General features: G+C 39.8%; 1 protein-coding gene across 2 annotated transcripts in view; it reads right to left on the reverse strand.

Annotated features, from left to right (window-relative positions):
- Positions 1 to 17,751, reverse strand: part of LOC127436390 (signal peptide, CUB and EGF-like domain-containing protein 1) — a 105,597-nt gene that overhangs the window by 84,890 nt on the left and 2,956 nt on the right. The window lies entirely within an intron of this gene.

Genomic DNA, 17,751 nt, shown 5'->3' on the forward strand with positions numbered 1-17,751 from the left:
TTCAAAACAGTTAGCTTATGTAACAAGGCAGAGTAAGGCCTGCATCACCTCTATGAGTTTGTAAAGCAGTCAGACATAAGTGGGGAAAATACAATAAACATAATATTTCTCTCACTTTCACTCACACAGATAAATATATCAGAATCAGAAAATTGTCCGTCTTCCTTTAGACAATGACAGCAGGTGTCTGCTTTATGTTCCGTGCTACCTCATGGTATGTGTGTGTGAGAGTGTTTGTGATTTAATAAACCTGGCCTGTGTTTTTGGAAAGATACTGCACAGACTGAAAATATCCACATTATTAAAAAAAACAAAAAAACATTGTGCAATTCCAGTTATGAGGACACTTTTATTTTTCTATTTAATCATAAACAAACTATTCATATCATTCTTTTGAAAATGTATTCAGACAGTCAAAATTTCAATCTAACACACACATTAGCGCATACATACTCATGCCACAGACACAAATCATGCACACATGTACATATACACCAAAATTATGGAGGTATAAATACTTCGCCACCGTTTTATTCGTTGTTTATTTCTTTTCTCTATCAAAGACCAGAACGAAGTTTCGGTTTTGGCTTATTTTGAAAAAAATGGTTCCGTAGTACACAAACACCGAGCCAACTCATTACTAAAATATCCAAAAATGCGCTGGAGTAAATAAGAAGGGTTCATGTCTCATTACTGTTTTCCCAAACTGGGGTGTGTCTAAAATAGTCAGGGGGTCTGCAGGAAACTCCTGAATTGTGTACCAACATTTCACCAAAAATCATGGCAAGTGATAAAGAGCCAAATCAGCAACAAAGATACACTATAAAATATTTTAAAAGTATTGCAGAGCATGTTATTCTTATGTATGGCTGGCAATTATTATTGTCGGAGATTCGAGAACAGTTTGGGGTTAATCAAAGGGGTCCTTGGTTTAAAAACGTTTGAGAAACCCTGATCTAGTGTGCATGCTAAATGCCGAAGAGCACTTTATCCACAGGAAGAAAAAACGAGAGAGGCAAGCCAAGTATGTAGGGATAAAGGAGAAGAGTAAGACAGATGGACAGCAAGCGAGACCCCTGAAGGTAAATGAGACAGAGATATGGGCAACAGATTTTAATGAACAATCCCCCAGTGTTGGTTAAAATTCAGATGCTGGTTTCCGAGCTCAGGATCTCACAGTAATATTCTGCTTTATAATAACAAACAGCAATATCATCAGTGGTGTTATACAGCCAAAACACCCGAGGACTGTGAGAAAGGTGCGAGTCAAGGCGTTAACGATTTCTAATTGTTTGTGAATGAAGGTGAGCATGGCTAACATGGTTTATATGGGGTGTCGGGTAGCCAGTGGAGGTGTGAGAGGGACGGGGTTGTTAAATGAATGGATGGCCAGTCAGTTTCCAGCTGACACACTTCCTGCCCCAGAGCTGTTGTTGACATCAGCCGACAGTTTTGGGCTGCCGCTTGCTGCCATTTCCACCATCGGCCCATGCACATCTCTAATCGAAGAAGTGTTTACACTCATCATCCCATCAAGCAGATTAGATTAGATTAGGCACCTTCGCTAACACCTCAGCAGGGGTGTAGCTGGCAGGGGGCAACAACTCCAAACCCCTGCAGTCCAACAACACACACAATGCCAAAATCCACACTGTGCCATGTGGAAAGAAGGAGATGAGGAGGGGATTCCTCAAAAGAGCTGTTGATTTACTAATTACTAATTTACTAACACCTCACTAATGTGTTTCTGTAAATTTTGTCGCTTCTCATGTAATCAGACATTCAGTTCGCCCAGCTTTGGCTGCTGTGCAGGTGAGTTATCAGAGCTACTGATTGCATTACTATTGCTATCAGGGCTCAACAACAAGAATGTCTCACTGGCCCAGGGCCAGTGTGAGAGTGTTTCGGGCCAGTTGATGAAACTTTCACTAGCCCTGCATGCCAGTGTAATGGTAGCCAGCTAGTACGTGATAACTGTGCAGTGTGTAAACCTCATTCTCCTGGCCTTAAGAAATGCACTAGCGACCGAGGCTAGTGGCCATGGATTTTATAGCCTCTTTGCTAGTGCGTCCGGCTCCCATGCCTGGGATCGCCAGTTCGAATCCCGCTCTGGGCGGATCGAGCAGTAATGGTGACACTGGTACCATGATTTGGATGGGAGTGAGGTTTAGGGTGTGAGTGTAACGGTAGCCAGATGAAAACTAAGGCATTTAATCATGTTCCTGGGCCGTAGTAAGCAATATTCCTACCATTGGAGCAATTCAAGCTTGAAGCACCACCTGTTTTCAGCAGGGGGCAGTAAGCAAAATTCCAGCTGAATAGGCAACACACAGTTGTACAGAGAACAACGCACAATCAGACTTGCTTGAAACTAGCGACAGCGCAAGATGAAAATGCGTTATTGCATTCAAACACAGCTGGACGTAGCACAACTCCAAATGCAGGGATCCCTAAACGTGTTTTTAAGTTTCAAACTACGTTTAACTTGACACAGCGACAAAAAACGCTGTGTTCATGACGCAACGCAACCAAAGATGCTCCAAAAGAGTGCATCTGACACGTGTGCATTGACATGTCCTTATAAAAGCCCTTAAATTTATAAATTTATTTTGGAAAGCAGAGGTGGGTAGTAACGTGCTACATTCACTCCGTTACATTTACTTGAGTAACTTTTTGGGGAAAAAAATATTTTTAGAGTAGGTTTAAAAGTGGGTACATTTTACTCTCACTCAAGTAAATTTCTAATGAAAAAATTAACTTCTTTACAATGGCCGGCGTTCCTGTCATTACATTACTGGGTTTAATTTTAGTTAATGTGTAATGTGTAGTTTATCACTGCTGCAGCATCATGCTCTTCAAAGTGAAACACTTCCTTCGCTCTGCACAGTGAAAAAATTATAGTTTTGTCATGCAATGCCTTCATTTAACACCAAGACAAGCAGATATTTCAAGATTAAAATCTCAGCTTCAATTTAAGGCAGCATGTCGATGTAAGTTGTGGTTCTAATGCTAACGCTGGATTTTCTGTGTAATGTGATGGTTATTTTCAGGGTGATTCTGTAACTGGGCTCTTATGACATCAGTTTTTAAGTGTACATTTTTAAATCAGTGCAGCAATATATCAGTGCACTTTGTCCCGAGTCCCTTATGTCATGGGCAGTATTTACGCATTTGCTCCGCGGATTCTGGAAACTATCGCAGCTACTTCGGGCTGATTAACTGTATAAATCCATGTAAACATCCAAGTTAAGTGTAAATGCCTTTTGCTCTACCATTCGCGTGTTCGACAACTGGAGCGCGAACAGACAGCATTTCTGCATGTGCAAAGCAAGGCGCACGTGTGAGAGATGTGTGGACGTGTGGCGATCATTTGGCGAAGACAGTGGCTGTGTCCGAAATCGTTCACTCATTCACTATTTCCTATATAGTGAATTGCAGTGAGCGCACTATATCTCAGCATTGAGTGAACAAAATGAATGAGTGAATTCGGACGCTGATGTATACACCGAGCGTCGGATCTCTGGGGCTGTCGCAGAAACAATGTCACATATGAACTTTTACAATACGTGGGCCTTATTTGTTATTCTTATTAAATAATTTAGCAATACAATAAATCTTCATTCTCTTTGTCATTTTTACTATATATGTTAATTTTAAGAGTAAACACATTTTATCAAATGTACATTATTGTATTTATTTGTTATACTTTAGTATCTTTAAGTTCCAATACAAGCTGGGTAGCGATTCTGGACACATAGCGCCCTCATCCAATAAAATTATCATAACCTACATGTTATAACCGAATATTTAAATCATCCACAGAATTATCATTTCCACTGTGTGCAGTCTCCTGAATTAAAATAATATCACCTCAGTGAATTACTTAGTAAATATGAATTCTTCAGCTTAATGGCAAAATTCTGTATAAATATAAATAAAGAGTACATTTTTAAATGTATGTTTTGCCTCTCTATATGTTATGTTATTTTAATCAAGGAATGATTTGTCAAAAAGTAATTTAATACATTCAGCATGAAATAAAACATTGCAGAAGTGAAGGAAGCAGTAAACTCCCAGCTCGTAAGTCTTCCCCGCGTTGGATTATGGGCAATTAACCATCGTCGAGTGTACATTGAATGTACACTCAAAATTAGAGTGTATTGTGGGTAAGAATGAGTGAACAAAAGTAGGGAACGAGAGGCTCACTCAGAATTCAGACACTCCTACAAAATGGCATACACCCAAAATAGTGCACTATATAGTGGATGGGGGCGGTTTCAGACACAGCGAGTGTTCCGTGACCGGGGTTGGTGCCCTACGCAGGCTGTATACTCTGGTTTCGAGAGCAGCATTACTGCTGTATAGAACTAATGATCTAAATTCTTCCGACAATGAAAACTGTAACTACACTGAAAGAAGAATGCTATGAAATAGCGAAAGTAGGCATTAATAAAGCATGATCTTGCTTTAGTTTATATTTCAGCATTATATATAATGTCCCTGTGGGACATTTTCACGTTTTAACCGCAATAATTACTATAAAGGTTTCCAAACCTCTCTTCTTATTGACAAATTCATCCAGATCTGACAAGAGCCCTTAAAGGGATAGTTCACCCAAAAATGAAAATTCTCTCATCATTTACTCACCCTCATGCCATCACAGATGTGTACGACTTTCTTTCATCTGCTGAACACAAATGAAGATTTTTAGAAGAATTTTTCAGCTCTTTTGGTCCATAAAATGCAAGTGAATGGGTTCCAACATTTTAAAGCTAAAAGAAAATCTAATAAATCAGCATAAAAGTAATCCATAAGACTCCAGTGGTTAAATCAATCACTATGTCTGAATATCCATACTTCCCTACTATATAGTATGCCAAAAACAGTATGCCAGTGGAGTAGTATGACCGAATCCATAGTATTCATAAGACAGTAAGTGAGAAATGCCCGGATGACCTACTACTTCCAGCGGGAATCCGAAGTGTGGATCGGTTAAACACTTTCCTATCCCACAATGCAGCGGGAGCTGAGGAGACGTCATGTTTAAATGCTGGATTTAAAACAAATGGCGGAGAACAGCGGGGCGGAAGGCTGTTTTCAACAGTAAGTGCAGTATACACAAAGAATGTTGCTCATTGTGCTTAAATGGCGCTTGTTTAACCAAACTTGAGTGGATTATTTTCACGGTTGTTGTTGTCACGTCATATATTCTGGTCACGGGACTATGCGTATGTTCCTGGATGTTAGTATGTCCGAATTCTATTCATACTGCCTCTCGCATACCTAAAAAGTGTACTGTTTTACCGGCTGAGAAGTGCGTTTCTCATCAAATACGGTACATACTGTGACAGAACACGGTTTTGGACGCAGGGACTATCTTCAGAAACAATGTGATATGAGAATGTGTGGATGAGAAACAAAGAAACAGATCACTTTCACATTCTTCTTCTTGTGTTTTTGGTGATTCATATTCTTCTCTGAATATCACCCCCTGCTGGGCAAGGAGAAGAATGTCCAGCAAAAATAACAAATATTGATCTGTTTCTCACCGACACCTGAAGATATGGATTTAACTACTGGAGTCTTATGGATTACTTTTATACAAAATTAGGATTAGGGTTACAGTTAGGAATGAGATATTCCTAACACAGTGCCGAAATGAGATATTCCTCCCTTGTGTTATAGGACATTCTTATAAGATACAGGGCAAATGTGAGCTGTCATAGGCAATGCGAGTGTCTAAAATAGCACCTAATAAACATCAATACAAATAAGAATTTCTTCAATAGGTTTAAATGCCATAATGTTTTTAAGCCATTTTATGTGTCTATGTGTGTAGATATCTGTGCATGTGTGTGTAGCATCATCTAAGGCAGCAAGGAATCTGAAGTACCCTTTGAGGGGAGAGTCTATGATGAACGGTGGGCACATTCAGCCAGCCAATCAGAGCATCGGCAGTTCTGTGACGAGTCCGCAGACACCAGGCAGACAATGGCCTAGTAATGGACCGACACCTTCTTCTCTCACTCCATTTATCTGTCTCCTCCTTATAACCACTCCACACCCTCCCTCCACCCCACCACCTTTTCCATTGCATTCTCATTCAAGCATATTAACACAGACTTGGAAATTCAATTACACACACAACACTATATATCCACACACTCCAAGAGACTGAGGCACTTTTAAACTGTGACAATCACCTAACCTGTTTCACAGGCAGAGATAAAAAGCCATGGAGAGTAAGAGAGAGAGAGATACAAAAAGAAAGCTAAGATAGACAGAAAATGCACTTATCTAGCAAGTAAACTGATTGATCTGTAGTCCACTGGTCACATTTAAAGGCTTTGTCTAATCACTTACTCCTCCCCTTTAAATAAACAACAGCAGTGAATGAATCACTCTTTACTCTGGCATCATGGGGGCTTTGTGATCTGTGTGGAATGGGGGTTCCCTTTCCAGCTCTGCCCACTTATGAATCTCATCAACTCATCAACAACCCGATCAATAAAATACAATGGGGTTTCCAAGAAAATGCTATGTCATAACATCTTATGCTGCCTCAACATTATATAATCCTTCCCTCTGGGTTTAACTGCATTTTAATTCCATTATGCTGTCTAGTGTAGGAAATCACATCAGATATATTTTCAGGTGTGAGCTTAAATTATATATACAGTAACTCCCTACAATAATGAAAAATCAATAATGTGCTACACATTGTTGAGTGGAGAGCCCCATCATTCAGTTGACTCATGAGAAGCTTTGCTCCAAAACCTACCTACAGTAGTGAGCTGCCTTGCTTTCTACTGCCTACATCAGCAACTGACTTCTAAGGGGCCTTTCACAAATATTGCACTCTTGCATTTCATCTGCTCTGTTTTTGAATTGTTGGTCTATGTACAAATGCTTTAGAAAGATACTTTGCATCTCACTGTTTTTTCAGTGTCTTGAACTATGAGCGTTGAAACCATAACTAAAAAAGTGCATCTTGAAAGACCCCTGTTAAGAACAAGCAAATATAAGCAATGCTCACATTTTCTCCTTTGGCAGAAAAATTGAGAAAGAGACACACAGATATGTATTTAAGAACACAAGAATCTAGACCGGAATTAACAATTACAGTACTGAGAGGCTTATAGACTGATTCTGGCATACTCAGAACCCAGCAATCTTTCAGAAGAAACTGTCATAACTGCGTTCATGTTCACTAAAAGAGAAGCAACATTTACAATCTGAATTTAAATGACACAATTACAAGCAGATGCAAGCAGATGAATTCATAAACACTTCAAAAAAATCTGTTGTGATGTTGAAGTGCTCCTCTTCTCGTATGTGGCAGGGCGGAGGGCGGGGCCGGGTCATGATTCTGCACACCCGGCCCCTAATCAGGCTGATCAAGCCCGAGAGGGATAAAGGCGACCGGAGATGGCAGTGCAACAGAGAGAGAGAGTTACGGGCAGCTGCCCTGCACCTGTGTGTGTATTTGTCTTTTTGGTTAAATTTATCATTAATTTATCATTTATATTGTCAAGCCGGTTCTCACCTCCTCCTTTCCATTGAACTGTGTTACATCGTACAATTACTCACTGGCTAAAAAGTGGTTTATTTGTGATGAGTGACAAAAACAATGTGAAAGATTGACCTTCAACTCATGCCACTTATTGAATAATTCCACAAACACAGTGGGTTAGGATGACACACCCAAAATGAACTGAAGTGATCAGTCGGATGTCCGAATTTACTGGGTTGTTGCCAGGGCTCAATTGTACAGATTTTTTCTTCTGGCCCGATTGGGTCAGTAGTTCAGATTTTTACTTGTCCTGCCCATATTTAGCAAATTACATTTTGATCAATATTATACAATTAAAAATAGTATATATAGTATATATAAAATGTACAGTAGGTTGTATTGTACTGTATTGACATTCAGGCTGTCGGTTGATAGTCAGTTGCCAGTGTGTTGTTAAGAGAGAATATAATTTAAGACAGTCCAGTGTGAGATAATAAGATTAATAAAGTGCAGTGCTGATGTATATTGATCGTGAGAGATCAGGAGTTCAAAAGTCTGATTGCTTGGGGGAAGAAGCTGTCATGAAGTCGGCTGGTGCGGGTCCTGATGCTGCGATACCGCCTGCCTGATGGTAGCAGTGAGAGCAGACCATGGCTTGGGTGGCTGGAGTCTCTTATGATCCTCCGAGCTTTTTTTCACACACTGCCTGGTATATATGTCCTGGAGGGAGGGAAGCTCACTTCCGATGATGTGTCCGGCAGTTTGCACCACCCTTTGTAGGGCTTTGCGGTTGTGGGCGGTGCTATTGCCGTACCAGGCGGAGATGCAGCCAGTTAGGATGCTCTCTACAGCGCTGGTGTAGAATCGTGTGAGGATGTGGCGGTTCATTCCAAACTTCCTCAGCCGTCTCAGGAAGAAGAGGCGCTGATGAGCCTTCTTCACAACGGCCTCAGTGTGGACAGACCATGTGAGTTCCTCAGTGATGTGGACATCGAAGAACTTGCTGTGTTCTCTTTCTCTTCTCCTGAAGTCCACCACAATCTTCTTTGTCTTGCTGATATTAAGGGAGAGGTTGTGCTCCTGACACCAGTGTCAGAGTGTGCACCTCCTCTCTGTAGGCTGTTTCATCATTGTCAGTGATCAGACCACCCACCGTCGTATCATCAGCAACCTTAATGATGGCTTTGGAGCTATGTGTTGCCACACAGTCATGTGTGTACGGGGAATACAGGAGTGGGCTGAGAACACAGCCCTGTGGGGCTCCAGTGTTGAGGGTCAGTGATGAGGAGATGTTACTGCCCATTCTAACCACTTGGCGTCTGCTTGACAGGAAGTCCAGGATCCAGCTGCACAGTGAGCTGTTTAAGCCCAGAGCCCGGAGATTCTCATCAAGCTTGGAGGGCACTGTGGTGTTGAATGCTGAGCTGTAGTCTACAAACAGCATTCTCATATAAGTGTTCCTTTTTTCCAGGTGGGAGAGAGCAGTGTGTAGTGTAGATGCAATGGCATCATCAGTGGAGCAGTTGTTGCAGTAAGCAAACTGCAATGGGTCCAGTGAGGGAGGCAGCACAGAGCAAATGTAATCTCTGATTAGTCTCTCAAAGCATTTGCTGATGATGGGGGTCAGAGCAACAGGACACCAGTCCTGTTCATGCAAATGATTTTGGTTTGCTTTGGTACAGGCACAATCGTGGATGTTTTGAAGCATGTGGGGACCACAGACAAGGAGAGGGAAAGGTTGAAAATGTTTGTAAAAACACCAGCCAGTTGGTTCGCACACGCTCTGAATGCCTTCAGGACCCGCGGCTTTATGGATATTCACCCGTCGGAAGGATAGGGTTACATCCGCTACAGAGACGGAGAGTGAACTAACCTCTGTAGCTTCGGCCGCGAGAGCTCTCTCTGCGAGGGCGGTTTTATTTTCCTTGAAACGAGCATAAAAAGTATTTAGCTCATCCGGGACAGAGGCAGCAGTGTTCACAGCAGAGTTTTTATTCCCTTTAAAGTGCATGATGATATTAATTCCCTGCCACATGCTTCTAGAGTTGGTCCTTCAATCTTGTTCCTGTACTGGCGTTTTGCTGCTCTGATAGTTTTGCGGAGGGCATAACTGGCTTGTTTATGCTCCTCCGCGTTCCCGGAATTAAAAGTGGAGGTCCGCGCATCAAGTGCCGCGCGAACATCGCTATTAAGCCAAGGTTTCTGGTTGGGGTAGATCCGTATTGTTTTGGTCGGAACAACGTCCACTACGCACTTTCTGATGAAACACGTTACGCTATCAGCGTAAAGCTCGATGTCGACATCAGAGGTGGACCGCAACATCTCCCAGTCCACGTGATCAAAATAGTCTTGTAGCGTAGAGTCTGACTGGTCCGACCAGCACTGGATCGTTCTGAGGGTGGGTGCTTCCTGTTTTAGTTTCTGCCTGTAAGCGGGCAGAACCAGAACAGAAGAGTAGTCCGATCTGCCAAATGGTGGCGGAGGAGGGATTTGTAGCCATCCCGGAAGGGAGAGTAGCAATGGTCCAAAACCCGGTCCCCTCATGTGTTGAAACTGATATGTTGGTGGTATTTTGGTGCGATTGATTTGAGATTGGCTTTGTTAAAGTCCCCGGTCACAATGAACGTGGCCTCAGGGTGCGCGGTTTCCTGCTTGCTTATACTCCCATACAGTTCCTTGAGTGCCCGGTCTGTGTTGGCTTGTGGCGATATGTACACAGCTGTGATAATGACCGCTGTGAATTCCTTCGGTAGCCAGAATGGTCGACACAGAAGCATGAGAAATTCCAGATCAGGAGAGCAGAAAGACTTGATAGAATGTATGTTCCTCTGATCACACCAGGATTTGTTGATCATAAAACATACACCACCACTTCTGCTTTTACCTGAGAGGTCTTTCGCTCTGTCCGCACGGTGCACGGAGAACCCCGCGGGTTCGATGGCTGAGTCTGGAATCTCCGCAGACATCCAAGTTTCTGTAAGGCAGATAATGCAGCAGTCCCTCGTCTCTCATTGAAAAGAGATCCGCGCTCTCAGCTCGCAGAGCTTGTTGTCCAGAGACTGAACATTTGCCAGTAGAATACTGGGTAGCGGGGGTCGATTTGTGCGACGTCTTACCCTGATGAGAACGCCGGCTCTATTTCCCCTTTTCCTTCTGCGTTTCCGCGGCTGGGCTGCCCAGACAAAGGGCTCCGCTGCCGTTTTTGTAAACAGCGGGTCGGCATTGAGGAATTTGAAGTCCGGTTTACGGTGTGTAATTGCAGAACCAGTGTCCAAAAGTGTTTGTCTGTCATAGACAATAAGGCAGACAATATCCAAGACAAAAAACTTAAGAATTGTAAACAAAATAAACAAAAAACTACAATGTTGTGCCGGAGCTCGCAACGCAGCAGTCATACTCGGCGCCATTTTGAGACAACCGTTGAGACAACTGACAAACATACTTTCATGTACAACAGTAAAGTGAAGACTCAGGGGTGCAGACCTTATGGGAAGAATTGCAAAGAAAAAGCCACTTTTGAAACAGAAAATCAAAAAGAAAAGGTTAGAGTGGGCAAAGAAACACAGACATTGGACAACAGATAATTGGAAAAGAGTGTTATGGATCTTAACCCCATAGCTTTTGTGGGATCAGCTAGACTGTAAGGTGCGTGAGAAGTGCCTGACAAGACGGCCACATCTATGGCAAGTGCTACAGGAAGTGCGGGGTGAAATGTCACCTGAGTATCTGGACAAACTAACAGCTAGAATGCCAAGGATCTGCAAAGCTGTCATTGCTGCATGTGGAAGATTTTTTGATGAGAACTCTTTAAAGTAGTTCAAGAAGTTCTGAAAAAAAAATTCAAATTGTAATAGTAATTTTTCATGTTATTAATGTCCTGACTATACATTGTGATCAGTTGAAGGCCACTTTGGTGAATAAAAGTACCAATTTCTTTCCATAAGAGCAAAAGCAATACATTATTCCAAACTTTTGGCCGCCAGTGTATATATTGAAAACCAAATTAAGAATATATTCTTAAAATGTTTTTTAATATGTATGATAAATTTATGTATCTTTAAATGTTTAGTTTTCTTTACAAAAAACATTTGGTTGTTAATTTGCAATAACAGCTGGATATTATACAGCTATAATGTAAAATTCCTTTAAAAAAATTGCCTGTAAAAAAGCACATGGCATGCGAAGCACAATACTGACTTACTCAACCCATTCATACGCATGCTTCTAGGACTAATTAAAAGTCATTCTCAATATGAACACAAACATTTCTCATCAAATTCTTCCATGATCAAATTATCAGTGCTAAGCTTTTTACTCTTACTGTACAGCAACATTTGTCTCACTCGGGTCTACTTTTATTCCTCCAAATGAATTTAAAGAGAAACATCTGAGAAAAAGTTGATACATAAACATCTCCATTAAGTTTCCTGATCGTTGAAAGAGTGCAGACAAACAACATGACAACAACAGAGTGTAGCAAGTGTTTTCTTAATTTCCTTCAAAGCCAAACATGCCAGTCTTTAATTAGAGGGTGGGTTATGGGGGTGTTAATGGGCTCTTTGCTTCAGACAAAACAACCCCACCCCCACTCCTTCCCACATTACACCACATTACACTGTGGACGGAATGCCCACTCAGAAGAGAGACAGACAGAGAGAGAGTAATGCACCAAATGTGAGTAAAAATAGCTTTTGGTGATTCACCGAAATGCTACTCAGTGGCCAATAGCTTTAGGTACGGCAACATAATACATGGTTTAATACATAAACGTAAGCAACACAAGTCATTCAATCCAAAGTCATACAAATCATCTATTTAAAGAAAACACCTATGTGACTATGGCATCTTTTAACTTTTACAACAGTGGAAAGTTTATCATCAAAAGCTTATCTAAGATGGTGAAAGGTTTGTGGTTTGTAGATATGTGGAATGTCCCCAATAATATTCACATTAAGCCATCAAAATGAATTCATAAAGAGCAAAATTATATTTGTTGTTGTTTTTTATTTTTCAAAACTTTTAGTGACAAATGCAGTTTTACTGAGAGTAGAAGACTAGCTCATATATGATGTTGCAAGTGATACAATGACCTGCGGTGCTTGTCACTAGTAGTAACATTTAATAGATTCAAATTTTTAATCTAAGTAATTACATGACATGCCGATTAATTAATCAAATTAATCGCATAAATAAATATTTGCAGAGAAAGCCCCCCCAAATAACAATAATTCAATATATGTTTAAATAATCAGATTTCAATAACTATAAATATAATATATATTACAAATATAAATTAAAATGCATTAAATTGTTGTGGCAGACAGGTAAAGCATTGATAAGACAATACAAAAAGTGTGTTTAAGAGGCTATATATTGTTTCTTTCCATATTATTGAACATAAGCCTATTTTATTGGCCTACAGTCCACAATAAAGGTGCCTGGAATTGTTCCTGGCAGGCAGCAAAGGCCTTAACCCCATTCCTGATTCTAACCATAGCCTGTAATGCCTAGTGGACACTATACGACTCAAGCTCGTCTCCTTTGATGTTTTGAGTCGGCGACTGGTCTGCGACAAAAAGTCTTAGGCTATGTTTAGACTGCAGGCAAATCAGATTTTTTCTCAAATCAGATCTTTTAATTCAGACATAACTAACCTATCTGCATGGGTTTTGGGATCTTTTCAGGCAAACTGTCCGCACTATTAATTACAAGTGATCAAATCAGATTTGCACATTCAGACATAACTAACCTATCTGCATGGGTTGCATTGGTAACGACGTAGGCGTACCCACGTGACGATGCTTTCAAAACAGGTGTGGGAAAAATGGAGGTGCATCATCTCACTCTCCAAATAAGCGCCTGTCCATTCGCAGTGCAGAACTCCTCCGTCGCACAAGAAAACTCAGCGACAGAGGTGACTGGTAAATATTGTGATGTTCCGTGCTGCAGTCATCGATGTATGACGTCAACGTTGTGTGTCGGATCACCCAAAACACATCTTAATGTATGCACGGCCTCAGTTGGGGACGAATGGTCATGCGGTTGATACACTACAGTCCTGTATTGTGCTCACCAGCACGATGGAAATCAAGACTGTGAGTCGCAGAGTGCCAACTGCAAGTCGTGTAGTGTACGCTTGGCTTAAGGCTGAGAAGCCTGCCAGGAACAACTTGGGGCACCTTTCACCCATTGCGATGGTTTGTTGTCTGTACAGCTGCACCTTGCCCATACAGCTGGAGATTCGCTTACTGCCCCCTGCTAAAAAAAAAAGGTGTTACTACAACACGTTTGTCCCCTCCACTTTTTGGGCAATAATGATTATATTTTATGGGCTTTGTTTTGTATAAATAATGCAGATTACAGCTTCATGGCTGGTAAGAAATATTTATGGCCTGTACATTTTCTCTAGTCACTAGGCATAGTCAGGTGTTGCAAAGACTTCATTTTGTACCCTGGTTAAAAAAGTGTAGCCCGACGGGTTCACGGCAACTGACACCCTCATTGCCTGTGAATCTAGACTGCGGTTTGGAGGTGGGAGGAAAAGGCCAGAACATTCCCTGTGTTTCCTTAGAGAAAATAAAAGATGTTGTTGTAGCCCACGCTGTCTGGCTTTAGACAGGAGTATCAAGCGCTCGCTGAGGAGAACTCTGGTGCGATGCCATTTCAAATCCACCTAATTCATTAATGGAATTGAGAATGGGATTCAGGTTTCATAATAGGTAGAGAGCACATTTCCCCTCTTCCTGAAACACAAGCTCCACACATGTGGGTGAAACAGGGAGAGAGAGGCAAAAAGAACAATCTAGAATGCACAGATGAAGAACGCAGAGTGCAATACCAGGAAACAGCAGAGAGAGAGAGCAACCTGATGGTTTCTCTGCTCCAAGAACGTCCATCATATACAGTTCACCTCTCTGATACACACACCCTGAAAAACTAATTTACGCCCATGTAGTTCATATCCTCAAACACAGCAGCTGTAAGTATACAGACTGCCAAATGAGAAATATGTGTGACAACTGGATGAATTTAAGAATATGCCTCTAACTTTAACAGTTTGTACATGAATTCTTCCTGGGTTAACTTAACCATAAGACAAATTTTTATCTGGGTAACAAAAAGTTTTGGGAATGGCATGAAATCGTATTTTGAGATTATAGGATTATTTAAGATTAACTACCTGCTTGGTTGATTAACAAAAGTCTGAATTTTAGAATATACATTTCCAAATATTTTGTGTATAAAGTGCATTTTGAGGAAATACCATGTAAAATGAAAATGTTCGTTTAATAATTTTTTATTTATACGGTATGTAACACGGCTCTCTGGAATACTTGATTGCTATTGGTCAATTGCCGCATTCTGCAGTCAAATATTTCATATAATGACCACTAAACTGTATAATTGACAGTTTTCCCAGGCAACAGATTTCCTACTTGAAAGTGTTAGTTTAGTTATGAGTGGTGATGACGTAGTGGGCTAAAGCACATAACTGTTAATCAGAAGGTTGTTGGTTCAATCCCCACAGCCGCCACCATTGTGTCCTTGAGCAAGGCACTTAACTCCAGGTTGCTCCGGGGGGGAATCATCCCTGTAATAATTGCACTGTAAGTCGCTTTGGATAAACGCGTCTGCCAAATGCATAAATGTAAGTATTTTGTAATCACTCTGTACTCTCTTTCTACACACATAATAAAATCATTTCAAATTAAATCAATGTTTCATGTCCATTTACTTATTTATTTGGTAAGTAGTTGTATAAGTCGGATAATGCACCGAAGGTGTTGGGTGTAATGCATTACTAAGTAATTAAGTACTGTAATTAAATTACTTTTTCATTGAAAAAAGTAAAGTAAGGGATTACTCTTAATTTTTCAGTAATTTAATTACTATTACTTCTGATCTAATTGTGTTAAATACTGTATAGACTCTAGAACAATTCTATATAAAACAATAGTGAATTTAAAATTGAAATTTCACGTCTAATGTTAAAATATATATTTTCTAATTTAATGCTGCCCCCTTAAATTCTTTGGCCATTTCATGAATAATTTATTTGATTTTATATATTTATATTTATGTGAAAGAATTAAAAAAAACAGTTTCATGCCTATCCTTGTATTTTTCATCTGGTCGAGGTTGATAAGGGTTTTAGAAAGTATTTAGTAATAAGTAATGCAGTTACTTTTCACACAGAATAATTAGTACAGTAATCTAGTTACACTGTAGAAGATGTAATTAGTAGTTAGTAATTAATTACTTTTTTAGAGTAACTTACCCAACACTGTGCATAGACAACTAAATAAACGTGAACATAAGTATGACTGCACATTTAATAAGACAAAAATGTTTTAAGTTTGAAAAGTTAATTAAAATAACAATGCAAGAAATAACTTAAAAACATTTACATGTACATTACAGATTTTCTCAATCGCTTTGGCTCAATTCTCAAATGAGAATTATTTTTTTTCAAAACAATAAGTTAGAATTTCTGAACAGTTAGTTTCTTGCTCACACCAGATTTGAATTTATTATTCATTTACGCAAAGTGCACGTGTTTTGGCACATGTGTGCAAAAGAGTAAGTACAATTGTCTACAATTTGCACAATAACTAAATGCAAATGTCTTCCTGATCAAAACTATGATTTGCATTGAAACTGTCATACTCTTCACAACTTCTAAACATTCTTTCATCGTATGAGCCATCACATGCAAAATGATCCATTCAATTATCAAAATCTGTCAGATATACATGTATATTCCATAAATATCTATGACGTAATGTTTTTTCATTGTTGCAGGGTTTTTTTTGTTTTGTTTTTTTTTTTTTTTGTGCATGGCTGTCATTTTGTGGCAATTTTCTGTTCACTATATATGACTTTACATGTAAGAAATGTGTAAAAATGGACATGCAAATGTGAATTTTCTGTTAAAATGTAACACATTGCTACAAAAATAAATGTACTGTATACATACAAATGTACATATCCTTTTTCTGTGTACTACAGTACTGTACAGTGTTGACTTTTCCAGTAAACCTTTACCTACTGTTGAAATCGGTATCTGAAAAGCTCAGTGTGATACACAACAGCATTCAGCTAGACAAAACTGACATTCTTGTATAGTACAGTAAGCAGTCAGTGTCAACAAAAAAGAACAAAAATGAAATTTGTATATAACAAACATTTCCAGGGTTGAATGCCATGGTGAAAAAACATCGAAACATTTTGACCAGTACGGCTTACACAATGACAAAAAAACTTTTCATGTTGGTGGCATTGGCCAATTTACTGACACAATAACTAGTTTTGAAGCATGAGTTAAATGTTTTGGGTGAATTACTACATTTTGCAGACATGCAATAGAGTTGTGATGTCCCATAAAACAGTTGTGACAATTGCACTTACAGTTTAGAGAATGTTAAGACTGTTTCAAAAAAATGAGTGAAAGCGATTGAGAAAACTGTAAATGTATGAATTTCATTTTAGTGAGTAACTGTGTTTCTAAAGGAAATATTGGATTTGTTTTATTTATTTATTTATTTATTTTAAATGTTGATTTAAGTAATCTCTAGGAACGTCCGAAGGCAAACAAAATAAGATTTTCCCCATATAATCAAAAAGCATTAGAACAGAACAGATTTTATACAGGTGAAAAACTGATATCTTGGTCCATAATTACATTAGAAATCTATAACTACAACTGCTTTCATTAAAAACAAAGTAGACATCTCCTTCCCCTTTTATAATTTAAATATGAATGGATCTATTACATTTCTGTCAAATCATTCCAGTTACCATTGTTGGTGATGCTGCAGTAATGGCACACATTATGTTTTCTCATTATTCCCTCGTCAGTGCTGCGTACATTATCATGGATGTCTGGCCTTATGAGATTTTTAACATTGTCCATAGTGCTTTAAAGTAGAAAAGTCTCGGTTTAGTTCAGGTTTTGTAGTCTGTGCTGCACTGTTTAGTCAAGCCTGGTTTATGACATGTCCAGCGCAAAATGGGAAGTGCATTTAGCGCTTAAAAAGCGCTTTTGGGATAAACCACTGAACGCCTCAAGGGGGATCCCAAACACTAGATCAACTTTTATTATCAAGAGCAGTCTTCATTTTAGCTAACCAGTGCGAAGTGGCCATTTAGCACAAAATCATTCAGGAAAAGCATGAAGCGGGCAGGGGTTCTGCTGCTGGGCCATCTGTCTGTCCAGGGCCCTTAAAATCATCCCAACC

Source organism: Myxocyprinus asiaticus, chromosome 47 (assembly GCF_019703515.2).
Source record: "Myxocyprinus asiaticus isolate MX2 ecotype Aquarium Trade chromosome 47, UBuf_Myxa_2, whole genome shotgun sequence".
NCBI classification, from domain to species: Eukaryota; Metazoa; Chordata; class Actinopteri; order Cypriniformes; family Catostomidae; genus Myxocyprinus; species Myxocyprinus asiaticus.